At 38.1% G+C, this 12986-nt stretch overlaps 1 pseudogene; it reads left to right on the top strand.

The window, feature by feature from the left end:
* The first annotated feature begins 3870 nt into the window (after window positions 1-3870).
* LOC128627007 (protein lin-28 homolog A-like) lies at window positions 3871-12640 on the top strand (annotated as a pseudogene).
* The last annotated feature ends 346 nt before the right edge of the window (window positions 12641-12986 follow it).

Raw genomic sequence — 12986 nt, 5'->3', positions numbered from 1 at the left:
CATCTTGGCTGGAAGTCTTCACAGGTGTTTTCAATTGGTGTTTTGAGGATTTATTTCCCCACTCTCAGACCCTGTGTTGCACAGTCTGTCTCATTCTGTTGGTTCTGATTGTTTGTTGTTTTTAAATTTTTGTTGTCCTTATTTGGGTCGTGCAAGGAGGCACAGTGTGTCTACCTACACTTCCATCTTGGCCACAAGTCTTGTCTTTTACAATCTGATTAGATTTATTCCTAGGTATTTTATTCTCCTTGAAGCTATTGTTAATGGGATTGTTTATTTCTCTTTTTATAGTTCATTAATTGTATATATAAATGCAACTGATTTCTAGATATTAATCTTGTATCCTGTACTTTACTGAATACATTTATCACTTTCAGTAGTTTTTGGTGGAATCTTTATGGTTCTCTATATACCATATCATGTCATCTGCAAACAATGACAGTTTTACATCTTCCTTTCCAATCTGGATGTCTTTTATTTCTTCTTGTCTGATTGCAATCGCTAGGACTTTTAGTACTATGTTGAATAAGAGTGGCAAAAACAGACAGTCCAGTCTTCTTTCCAATCTTAAGGGGAATATTGTAGTTTTGGCCCATTGAGTATGATGTTCCCTGAGGGTTTCATTTAAGGTCTTTACTACATTAAGGGATGTTCCTTTTGTTCCCACTTTGCTGAGAATTTTTATCATAAATGGGTGCTGGATTTTATCAAATGCTTTCTCTGCATTTATTGACAGATCATGTGGGATTTATCCTTTATTTTGTTTATGTAGTGTATCACAGTTATTGAGTTATGATTGTTGTACCAAGCTAGCATCCCACAAATCAATCCCACTTGATCATGGTGTATAATCTTTTTGATGTGTTGCTGTATTCAGTTTGCTAACATTTTGTTGAGGATTTTAGCATCAGTTTTCATCAAGGATATTGGCCTATAATTTTATTTTCTTATAGTGTCTTTATCTGGTTTTGATAAAGGATAATACTGATTTTAATTAGGATAATACTGATCTCATTCAATGAGCTTTGGAGTCTTCCCTCACCTTGATTTTTTGGAAATGTTTGAGAAAAAGAAAAATTAGATCTTCTCTGAATATTTGGTAAAATTTACCTGGAAAGTCATCCAGTCCAGGGCTTTTATGTGCCAGGAGTCTTTTGTTTCAATTTCACTAAGTGTAATCTGTCTATTCAGATTTAATTATTTTTCCTGATTTAGCTTTGGAAGATTGTATGTTTCTAAGAATTTATCCATTTCACTCAGATTGCCCAATTGGTTGACATACACTTGTTTGTAATACTTTTACAATATTTTATGTTTCTGTGGTGTCATTTGTTACTTCTCTTTCATTTCCATTTTTATTTACTTGGGTCTTCTTTTTTTTTCTTCATAAGGCTGGTTAAAGTTTCATCAATCTTGTTTGCTTTTTTTTTTTTTTCCTTCAGAGAACTGCCTCTTGGATTCATTAACCTTTTGTGGGGTTTTTCTTTTCACACTCTATTATTATTCTTTTCTTCCTTTTACTCACTTCAGGCTTTGTTTGTTGTTCCTTTTCAAGTTCCTTTTCAAGTTCCTTTAAGCATAAAGTTAGATTATTTACTTGAATGTTTTCCTGTTTCTTCAGATACGCCTGTAATGCTATGAATTTCCCTGTTATTACTGCATTAGCTATGTCCACAGATTTGGGTTGTTGTGTTTTCGACATTATTTGTTTCAAGGTATATTTTGATTTCTTTCTTGGTCTCATTGTTACCCTATTGTTTAGTAACATATTATTTAACTTTATATCTTTGTGTATTTCTTAGTTTTCATCTTGTGATTGATTTCTAGTTTCATACCATTATGGTATGAAGATGCTTGATATGACTACAATCTCTTTAACATATTGAGACTTGTTTTGTGTCCTAACACATGATCTACACTAAAAAATGTTCACCTGCACTTGAAAAGGATATATTCTGCTGCTTTGGAGTGAAATACTCTGTAGATATCAATTAAATCCACTTAATCTAGTGTGTCATTTAAGACTGTAGTCCCCTTATGATTTTCTATCTGAAAGCTCTATGCACTGATATCAATGGGGTGCTAAAATCCTCTTTTATGACTGTATTATTGTTAATGTCTCCCTTTCTCTCCATTGAGGTTTAATTTCCATATTTTGGTGCTCCTATGTTGGGTATGTAAATGTTTACTAAGATTATATCCTCTTGTTGACTTATTTTCTTTATCATTATGTAGTGTCCTTCTTTGTCTCTTACTATAGTCTTGGTTTTAAAGTCTATTTCCTCAGATATAAGGATTGCTTCCTCAGCTTTTTTCCTTTCCATGTGCATGAAATATCTTTTTCCATCCCTTTACTTTTAGTCTGTGTGTTTCTTTCATTCTGAGATGGGTCTCTTGGAGACATCATACAATTATATATGGGTCTTGTTTTCTTATCCTTTCAGCTATATTGTGTCTTTTGATTAGAGCATTTAAGCCATTTACATTTAAAGTAATTACTAACAGATACACATTTATTGCCATTTTTCCTTTAACCATATTCCTCTAGTTTTTTTCTTTTTCATCTTCTTAAAGGCAGCCCTCATTTACAAAGAAATGTTTGTAATAGTACTGTTTTTTGATGGTTAAAAAAAAAAAGAAACCTCTATAAATTCTTCTCAACTGGGAAGCTTTTTATTTCTCCTTTAATTTTAAATGATAACCTTGCCAGGTAAAGTAGCCTTGGTTGTAGGTTTTGCTTTTCATCACTTTGAATATTTTATGCCAATTTCTTCTGTCCAGAAATGTTTCTGTTGAGATATCAGATAACAGTCTTATAGGAGATTCCTCGTGGGTAACTAACTGCTTTTCTCTTGGGACTTTTAAGATTCTCTCCTTATCTTTAAGTTTTGCCATTTTAATTATGATTGTCTTGGTGTGGGCCTCTTTGGGTCCATCTTGTTTGGGAGTCTCTGGGCTTCCCGGACTTCTGTGTTTTTTTCCATCACCAGTTAGGGAAATGTTCACTCATTATTTCTTCAAATGGAAGGTTCTCATTCCTTTGATATCTATCTTCTCTTTCTGGTACCTCCATAATGAGGATATTGCTTCATGTTGCCCCAATAATGCTTCATGTTGTCCCAAATGTCCTTTTAACCCTCCTTAATTTTTATTCTTTTTTTAATTCTTTTTTCTTCTCTGATCAAGTGTTTTTTTTCCCCTACCTTGTCTTCCAAATCCGTTATTCAATCCTCTGCTCCATCCAGCCTATTTATTACTTCTAATGTGTTCTTTATTTCAGATATTGCAGTCTTTGTTTACAAGTGGTCTTTTTTTATGGTTTCTATGTCCATCTCCATGCTGTTGAGGACCCTTATAATCATTACTTTGACTCTTTATCTAATAAATTGCTTGAATCCATTTCATTTAGCTCTTCTTCTGGAGCATTCTCTTATTTGTTCATTTGCAGCCTGTTTCTTTGTCTTCCTATTTTGGCTGTCTCTTTGTGTTTGTCTCTATGTATTAGAGAGATCTCCAAAGACTCTGTTGCAGCCCTCTGTCAGAGGCTACCTGTGACCAGCCCTGGGCAACCTGTTTAAAGTGAACAGCAATCCACAGGTTGTAGTTTCCTCTGCTGGTCCTGGGTGCATGTTAAAAGGACCAAGCCAAGCACCAAAGCCAGCTTTTACCAGTACCAAGCCCAGCAGCAGATTGGCAAGATTCTCAAAGCACCCAGAGATCTGTCTTTTCTGCAGGCTCCCTGTTAGGCTTAGTCACTGAACCAGTTCTACCCTTCAGCAGGGTTTAAGCTCCACAGATGGGGCAGGGTTTAAGCTCCACAGATGCCACATCAAGGGGAGTGATTTTCCCAAGAAATATGGCTTCTGCAGTATGGAGGTACGACTGAGCACAGATATCCTGGTGGCTGACCCTTTGGCTCTTTCCCCAGAGCCCAGACTCTCCCCTCACGAGGCTCTAGTTCCCTCTGCCCTCCCTCTGCTGGAGCCCATGGTAAGAGGCTACAAACAAAAGTTTGTGCATTGACCCTTTAAGACAGTGGGCTGCATCTCTAGCCATCTCTCCTGATGAACAGAAACCCCATTGCTTTTTATAGCTGGATGTTATATGGCTTCCTTTTCTGGTTCTGGTACTGTATGCTGGGGATCCTTGTTTGGGGTTTTAACCCCACATTTTTCAAGGGCAACACCATCTTCAGCTAAAATATTCCTCTGGAACTTCATCTGCCATCTTTTCGGGCCCAGACAGCTTTCTCCTGCCTCCACACTTCCTATCAGTTTTAGTGTGGCTTTTTCTGTAAGTCCATGTTTATAAGGCCTCTCTCTAGCTAGTCTTCAGTTGTTTATTCAGGATGTCTTTTCAATAATTATTCTGTAATTTTAGTTTGGCCCTGGGAGGAGATTAGTGTAGCTTCCACCTAATCTGTAGCCATCTTGGATCTTCCAAAAATAAATCTTCAACATAATGTAATAACAACCTTTATAGTCATATTAGCTCATAATTCATAAATAATACTTATCTATAATAATTGTATGAAGTTAATATTTGAAGCTAACTGAAAACTAATATTTAAATATCAATGCTTAATATTAAAACAGTCATAATTACTACATGCCATTCCCGCCACTCCTGTTAACTTCAGTTTATGTGAACTTGTGGGTATTATCGATGTCTCCAGCTTTGCTCTTCAGGCTTACATTACCAGACAAGAACAAACAGAAGTTAATATATCCAATTTAATTGTAACTCTTTTCTTAAAAGGGACAATGGTCTCAGAAATTCTTTTTCTTTCCCATTTTAAAGTAACTGAATTTTTGGAAACTTCAATTTTGTGTTAGGTCAATTAAAGTTCTTTTTCAAACCCACCAACATGCTGTTTGGTTGGCATTTCTGGTGTCCTTTGGCCTACCACAGGGTTTGGGTCTCATTCTCTGAATGGCTATAATCACTTATGTTAATATAAAGCCTAAATAGAATATTTTCTAACTTTATTTTGCTTTCATATTTTTCTGCATTTCCCAAAATGATTGATTTTAAGTTAAAAACTCTATTGAAGCAATGACTTAAAAGTACAGACATTATATGAACTTGTTATTAAAAACAAACTTTGTAAAATAATAACATAGCTCTGAACTAATACAAAATAATATTCAATGTAAAATATAATTTTAAAAAAGAACTTAATCAACAAAACAAATGAGCAAGCAAAATATAGCCAGATACATTGAAATAAAGAACAAACTTATAGTAACTCGAGGGAAGGGGGGAAGGAGATAATAGGGGGAAGAAGGGGAAGGGTCATCAAGGACCTATAGACAAAGCCAAAGAGGGGTAGGATTGAGGGCAGGAGGTGGGGGTGAATGGGGCAGGGGGTAAGTGGTTGCAGGAAAATGGAAACAACCGTACTTGAACAACAATTTAAAAAAATAAACTATACGTCTTGAATTTTAAAAAATTAAATGGAATGAATTTCAAAGACTTAAGCTCAGATGCTTTTGAAATAAGGCAGGAATAAGTAAACTAAGTGATGGACCTGGAAAAATGATGTAGTGGAAGATGACAAATAAAACAAAGACATTATAAGATTACAGATTGAAATAGGCAGAAAAATAAAAGCTAATTTTAAATAAACATTAGGGCTCTTCGAAGAGTTTTAATTCTCATAAAAGTTGAAAAGGATGAGGGACTACAGGCAACTCCATTTTGCTGACTCTAAAAATATCTACAATGAAAGACTTAGGACTAGAAAAGAGGGTCAGAAAATTGAAAACTTAGAATTTCTCATTTGTCAATAACTGATTCCCACTCTTCCCTATTCTATACTCCTGAAAGATGTGCAAGTAGGAACCCTTGTCTTACACAGGTTACATGTTTATACCTGATGTTTTTTAAACCAAATCTAGATTTCTGGTTAAATCCCAGAGATTATCAAAAAGAAAAATGTAGAAAATTTATGACAAAATCTTCAAATAATTATTATAAGTAAACTTCCTGCACTAAAAAAAGAAAACAGAAAGCTGACACTGTGTTAGAGTTTTGAAAGGAGAGCACATATTGAAAACAGAGAAGAGAGAGATGAAACTGAATGAACCTTTAACCAGTAACCAGTCTCCTGAAAGGTTGTAACCCTTCCCCTAATTAAGAATGTTTAGAAAAAAATATTTCATTAGAAAAAGTGAGTTTTACTCATATACCTAATCACACAGGCCTTCCAAAATGCCCTAGATATATAGGTTATTAAGGTAGAGTTAATATTGAATTTATAAGCAATAGCATATTTGTATAGAATTTAGTGGTTCCCAAAAGTCCTTTTTCTGATGTTTCAAGTAGATTTGCAATGAGAACTGAGTACATAATTCAGAAAAATAATAATTTGTTTTCTTTTCTTATTTAGCAATAGGTCCAGCAGCAACTGGTAAGTTCCGATTGTCATTTATTGTGTCCTCTAGTCCTCTGTTACACCTAGGTTCCTTTGTTGGCACTGACACTTTTGACATCTGACAACACTAAACCTGGAGAGTTAGATTATTTTACATCTCTTTTCCTTCATGTTTTCCAGAATTTTTTTAAGTTCAATAATTTGAAATTTGGGGGAGTGGGGGAAGAGGTGGGTTACTTTTGGTTTGGGTTTAAATCAAAGGACCACGGAAAGAGGAATCAACATGGCAAGGACAGGGAAAAATATTGTTCATTTGTTTAGAGAATTAGGTTATGGAAGAAAGGCAAAGGGAAACAATGATGGCAATATATGTTGGGGTCAGATCACAGGAAAATCCATGGAAATAACATAGTAGGACATTTATATTTCAATCTGAAGTTATAGGGACACAAAATATGATTTCAAAAGATAAAAGGGGGAAATAAAATGAGAAGATATAAGTAAGAGTATAAGGAGGGACAGACTGCACACTGTAAACAAGGAAAAAACTAACTAAAATAGAGTGGAAAATAAAAGAGTTGATTTTGTCCTCTCCTTGATAAAGTTTATCATATTCAAACCTGGACCACCACTGTTGCTCAGACAAATAGGGTTAATAGCAATACTTTGGAAGACTTTTCAGACACCTTCTTCCTGAATGAATTGAACTAGGACTTGCCTTTAATAATGTTTAGGCAAACAACAAAAATTTATTTGTGTTTTCACTTTTTAAAAAACTATTGGTCTAAATGTACTAATTAAAAACCAATAATTAACAAAACTCTGATTAATAAAATCAAAGAACTAAATAAATGAAGATATTCCATGTTCATGGATAGGAAGACTCAACACTGTCATGATATCATTTCTTCCCAATATAATATAGAGAGTCAATGTACTCTCAACAAAACTACAACAAAGTACCTTAAGGATATCGATACTGATTCTGAAGTGTATATGAAATGGCACAAGAACCAGACTAGCCAATACATATTGAAGAAGAAGAACAAAGTTGGAGGACTGATATGACCCAACTTCAAAACATACCTATAAAACTCCAGTAATCTTGACAGTGTAGTATTGGTGAAAGAATAGACAAGTAGATCACTGGAACTGAATAGATAGCCCAGAAATAGTCCCACATAAATACAGTCAACTGTTCTTTGACAAAAGAACAAACACAATACAATAGAGCAAAGATAATATTTTCAACAAATGGTGTTGAAACAACTGAACATCCACTTGCAAAAAAATGGATCTAGACACAAACCTTATAGCCTTCACAAAAATAACTCAAAATAGGTCACAGACCTAAATATGACACCCATGATTATAACACCCCTAAAAGATAACATGAGAGAAAATCTGAAGAACTTGAGTATAACAATAACTTTTTAGATACAATACCAAGGACATAATTCATCAAATAATCATTGAAAAACTGGTCTTCATTAAAATTAAAAACTGTGGCCAGCCAAGATGATGGCATAGGGACACATGGCTTGCCTCTTCACACAACCACATCAAAATTACAACTAAAATATAAAACAACCATCACTCAGAACCATCAGAAATTGAGTTGAATGTAAGTCTGACAACTACAGAGTTAAAGAAACCACATCCATCCAGACTGGTAGCAGGGGCACCAGGCTGTTCTCTCACCCACATGTGGTGGATAAAAATTCAGGAGGGATATTTCAGGAGCAAGGAGTCCCAGCCCCATACCAAGCCCCTCAGCCCAGGTTTCCAGTGCCAGGAAAATAAGTCCCCACAACTTCTGGTGGCAAAAACTAGTAGATATTCAGTTGGTGGAAGAAACTTCTGGAGCCCCAAGAATATCTTCTTTAAAAACCCACATATGGACTCACCTACTTAGACTCACTCCTTCTGAGCTCTAGCACTGGGGTGGCAGCTTAAAGAGCACCAGTGGCATACTAGGAGAGGCTGAAGTATCTGGCATCATAGCAAGAAGAGGCCATTGCCCCTCTTCTAAGCCAAACCCCTTCAGAGCCACAGAGCCAGCAGGCTGGTGCCATATTTGAGACTTTATCAACCTGGCTAATATTGTTTGAGCCACCTTGGCGATTTCCTAGAAACTCTACCCCACCCAACTTACAGGCCCACCCAAGCTGCTTTTTCATATGAATGCCTGGTCTTGGCTCATGTATCACAACTTTCTAAATCCCATCAAACAAGCAACAGCTGGCCTCAGTGAGCTCCAGCCAGGCACTAGCAGCTGCTAGTCTAGTTTCATAGTGTGTGCTTGCCTGGGTATCTCCAAGCTCAGCACAAGTAGCAGCCTTCTCAGATTGCTTTATAGCTCAGGGAGGGCAGCCCCAGGAAAAACACAAGTGGGGGCTGACCTTGGCCTGCACTGTGGGAGGAAACCTCAGGGCCAGTGCACTCAGAGGACAACTACAGACCATGTTGGAGAATCACCACCCTGCCTCTGCACAACTGCTCCTCCACAGAGGGCAGACGTTGGTGGTAAGTGGTCATAGCCAATCCTCACAGATGACTGGTCTAGGTAAATCCCTCTCATAAATCTTCCAAAAGAAACCAAGACTCAACTACAAAAGGAGGGTGTACTCAGCCCACACAAAAGGCAAACCTCGAGTACCCAGCTTGGGTGACAGGGGAGGTTGTGCCACTGGACCTTACAGGACACCTACTACATTAAGCTATACTACCAAGACAAGGAGTCAAAACAACTCTACCCAATACTTAGAAACAAACACAGGGATACTGCCAAAATGAGGAGACAAAGAATCATGGCCTAAATGAAAGAACAGATCAAAACTCCAGAAAAAGAGCTATATCAAATGGAGATATTTGATATAGCTCTAAATAAGCAATCTACTAGATGCAAAGTTCAAAACACTGTATATAAGGATGCTCAAGGAAATTAGTGAGGACATAAACAGCATAAAAAAGATCCAGTCAGAAACGAAGGATATACTAATTGAAATAAAGAACAATTCACAGGGAAACAACAGTAGAGTGGATGAAAGCCAAGAATCAGATCAATGATTTGGAACATAAAAAAACAAATAATAACCAATCAGAACAAGAAGAAAAAAGAATCCAAAAAATGAATATAGTGTAAGAAGCCTCTAGGACAACTTCAAGCATCCAATATTCACATCATAGGGGTGCCAGAAATAGAAGAGAAAGAGCAAGAAATTGGAAATCAATTTGAAAAAACAATGAAAGAAAACTTTCCTAATTTAGTGAAGCAAATAGATGTGCAAGTCCAGTAAGCACAGAGAGTCCCAAACAAGATGGATGCAAAGAGGCCCACTCCAAGACACATCATAACTAAAATGCCAAAGGTTAAAAATAAGAAGAGAATCCTAAAAGCAGCATGAGAAAAGCAGAGAGTTACCTACAAAGGAGTTCCTGTAAGATTGTCAGCTGATTTAGCAAAAGAAACCTTTGCAGGCAAGAAAGGGCTGGCAAGAAGTAGTCTAAGTGATGAAAAGCAAGGACCTAAAACCAAGATTACTTTACCCAAATAAAACTGATTATGCTATTACAATTGTCCCAATATATTTTCTCCATACCCCTCCCCTCCGCACCCTGCACACTCATTCCTGCATTACCCCCTGCCCTTAGTTCATATCCTTGGGTCATACATATAAGTTCTTTGGCATCTCCATTTTTCCTATACTATTCTTAACCTCCCCCTGTCTATTTTGTGCCTACCATTTATGCTTCTTATTCCTTGTACCTTTTCCCCCATTCTTTCCCTTCCCCCTCCCCACTAATAACCCTCCACATGATCTCCATTTCTATGATTCCGTTCCTGTTCTGTTTGCTTACTTTTTGTTTTTGTTTTTTAGGTACTGTTGTTGATAGTTGTGAGTTTGCTGTCATTTTACTGTGCATATTTTTGATCCTATTTTTCTTAAATAAGCATATAATAAGGGCTTGGTGATGATGAACTCCTTTAACTTGATACTATCTCAGAAGCACTTTATCTGCCCTTCCATTCTAAATGATAGCTTTGCTGGATAGAGTAATCTTGGATGTAGGTCCTTGCCTTTCATGACTTTGAATACTTCTTTCCAGCCCCTTCTTGCCTATAAGTTTTCTTTTGAGAAATCAGCTGATAGTCCTATGGGAACTCCTTTGTAGATGACTCTTTCCTTTGCTCTTGCTGCTTTTAAGATTCTCTCCTGTGGGTTCCGGCCAAGATGGAGGCATAGGTAGAAACCCTTTGCTTCCTGGTACAACCAAAAGGAGGATAACAACCAATCTAAAAATGATAAACCAAAAGTGCCAGAAAAATCAAACTGCATGGAACTCCAACAAGGAAGAAATTAAATAAATATTCAACCAGAACTGTAGGAAGGAGAACCACAGCAAGGAAGCAGACCATGCAGGTGGGCTGGCTGAGAGGTCCCACAGCAAGGTGGCAGACTGCATGAGTCAAGCAGGACTGGCTAAACAGGACTCAAATCTAGCAGGACTGGCTGAGTAAGACTCAAATATAGCCATAAACTACATCAGGGGTTGGCACCATGGGAGAAACTCCCAGTCTCACAAGAGTTTGTTGGAAAGTGGAAATAGAGCAGAGTAAATGAGCAGCATTCTTCTCTCCCTGACCCCTCCCCGACAGATAGTGCCACAACACAGCAAAGAGGGTTGCCCTGCCCTGGTGAACACCTAAGGCCCCACCCCTTTACAACATAAGTTGTAAGCGACAAAAATATGGCCCAAATGAAAGAACAGATCAAAGCTCTGGAAAAAGAACTGAGGAACAAGGAGATAGGCAACCTCTCAGATGCAGAGTTCTAAAGACTGGTAATCAGGATGCCTACAGAACTGATTGAGCTTGGTTGCAAAATGAAGGAACAAATGAAGGCTACCCAAAGTGAAATAAACCAAAATATTTAGGGAACCAACAGTGATGGGAAGGCAACAGGGACTCACATCAATGATTTGGAACAAAAGTAAGAAATACACATCCAACTGAAACAGAATGAAGAAACAAGAATTCAAAAAATGAGGAACCTCTGGGAAAATTTTAAACATTCCAATATCTGAATCGTAGGGGAACCAGAAGAAGAACAAGAGCAAGAAGTTGAAAACTTACTTGAACAAATAATGAAGGAAAATTTCCCCAATCAGATTAAGGAAATAGACTTCCAGGAATTCCAGGAATTCCAGGACCCAGAGAGTCCCAAAGAAATTGGACCCAAAGAGGACACCAAGACATATCATCATTAAGTTACCCAAGATTAAAGATAAAGAGAGAATCTTAAAAGCAGCAAGAGAAAAGGAGAGAGTTACCTACAAAGGAGTTCCCATAAGACTATGGGCTCATTTCTCAAAAGAAACATTGCAGGTAAGAAGGGGCTGGAAAGAAGTATTTGAAGTCATGAAAGGCAAGGACCTACATCCAAGATTACTCTATCCAGCAAAGCTTTCATTTAAAATGGATGGGCAAGTAAGGAGAGCTAAAGGAGTTCATCATCATCAAGTCCTTATTTTATGAAATGTTAAAGGGACTTATCTATGAAATAGAAGAGGATCAGACCTCCAGACTTCTTTGAGGCCAACAGCCGCCCAACCTGGGACCTGGGGCAACTGGCTTAGCTGACTACCGTGGGCTCTGTGTCAAACCAGCACTTTTCAGGCAGCTGTTCCAAGGCATCAGAGGAGGTGCCAGCAGATGCTGCCCCAGTATCAGAGGAGCAGTAGCTGTTGCACAGTGCCAGCATATGTAAGTGGTTCAACGTGCATATGGGGTTCAGCTTCCTGTCCATGACTGCCTGCACTGGGTTCACGCTTGACCCACCAGTGGATGTCTTTGAGTACCAGAGTAAGATGCACATGGAGGACTTCTGGAGCCTGAAGGAGTATGAAGCAGTAGAGTTCACCTTTAAGAATTCCACCAAGGGCCTGTAATCTATTTGAGTTACCAGTCCTGGTGGCGTGTTCTGTATCGGAAGTGAGAGGCAGCCAAAAGGGAAGAACATGCAGAAGTGCAGATCAAAAGGAAACAGGTGCTATGACTGTGGGGATCTGTACCATCATGCCAAGGAATGCAAGCTGCCACCCCAGCCCAAGAAGTGCCAACTCTGCCAGAACATCAGCCATATGGTGGCCTCATGTCCATTGAAGGCCCAGCAGGCCCCCAGCTCACAGGGAAAGCCAGCCTACTTTCTGGATGAAGAAGAAATCCATGGCCCTGCCCTGCATCCTGATGCCCAGAACTGAGCTACAGTGGGTCAGAGGTCATCCTTTTGTGATCAGGAAGTTTCAAGGAGCAGGCATCAATCTGCAAAATGGAGAAAGTGGGGACAGGTTGGGTAAGGGGCAGCTGGCACTGCCATGTATCTCAGGCCGAGTTCCATAGGTTCAACCCCTCTTCTTTCTTGGTTGGGGGAGGCAAAGGAACTCCAACCACACTCTATCCAAATGCATGTGAGGGCTTTGGGGGAAATCCCCCATGCATGCTTTATCTGAGTCTCCAGCTTCTGAAAGTGACCTAGATAGGGAAGTTGTTTTCATTTTAAAGAAGGATATGTAATGATAATATTTCCCTTGCTAAAGTGAAAAGATT

The sequence above is a fragment of the Artibeus jamaicensis genome, unplaced genomic scaffold, assembly GCF_021234435.1.
Source record: "Artibeus jamaicensis isolate MK-2021 breed Jamaican fruit bat unplaced genomic scaffold, CSHL_Jam_final contig_2894, whole genome shotgun sequence".
Classification (NCBI taxonomy): Eukaryota; Metazoa; Chordata; class Mammalia; order Chiroptera; family Phyllostomidae; genus Artibeus; species Artibeus jamaicensis.
Note: the sequence above shows the minus strand (reverse complement) of the source record. Positions and strands in the feature narration are given on the sequence as shown.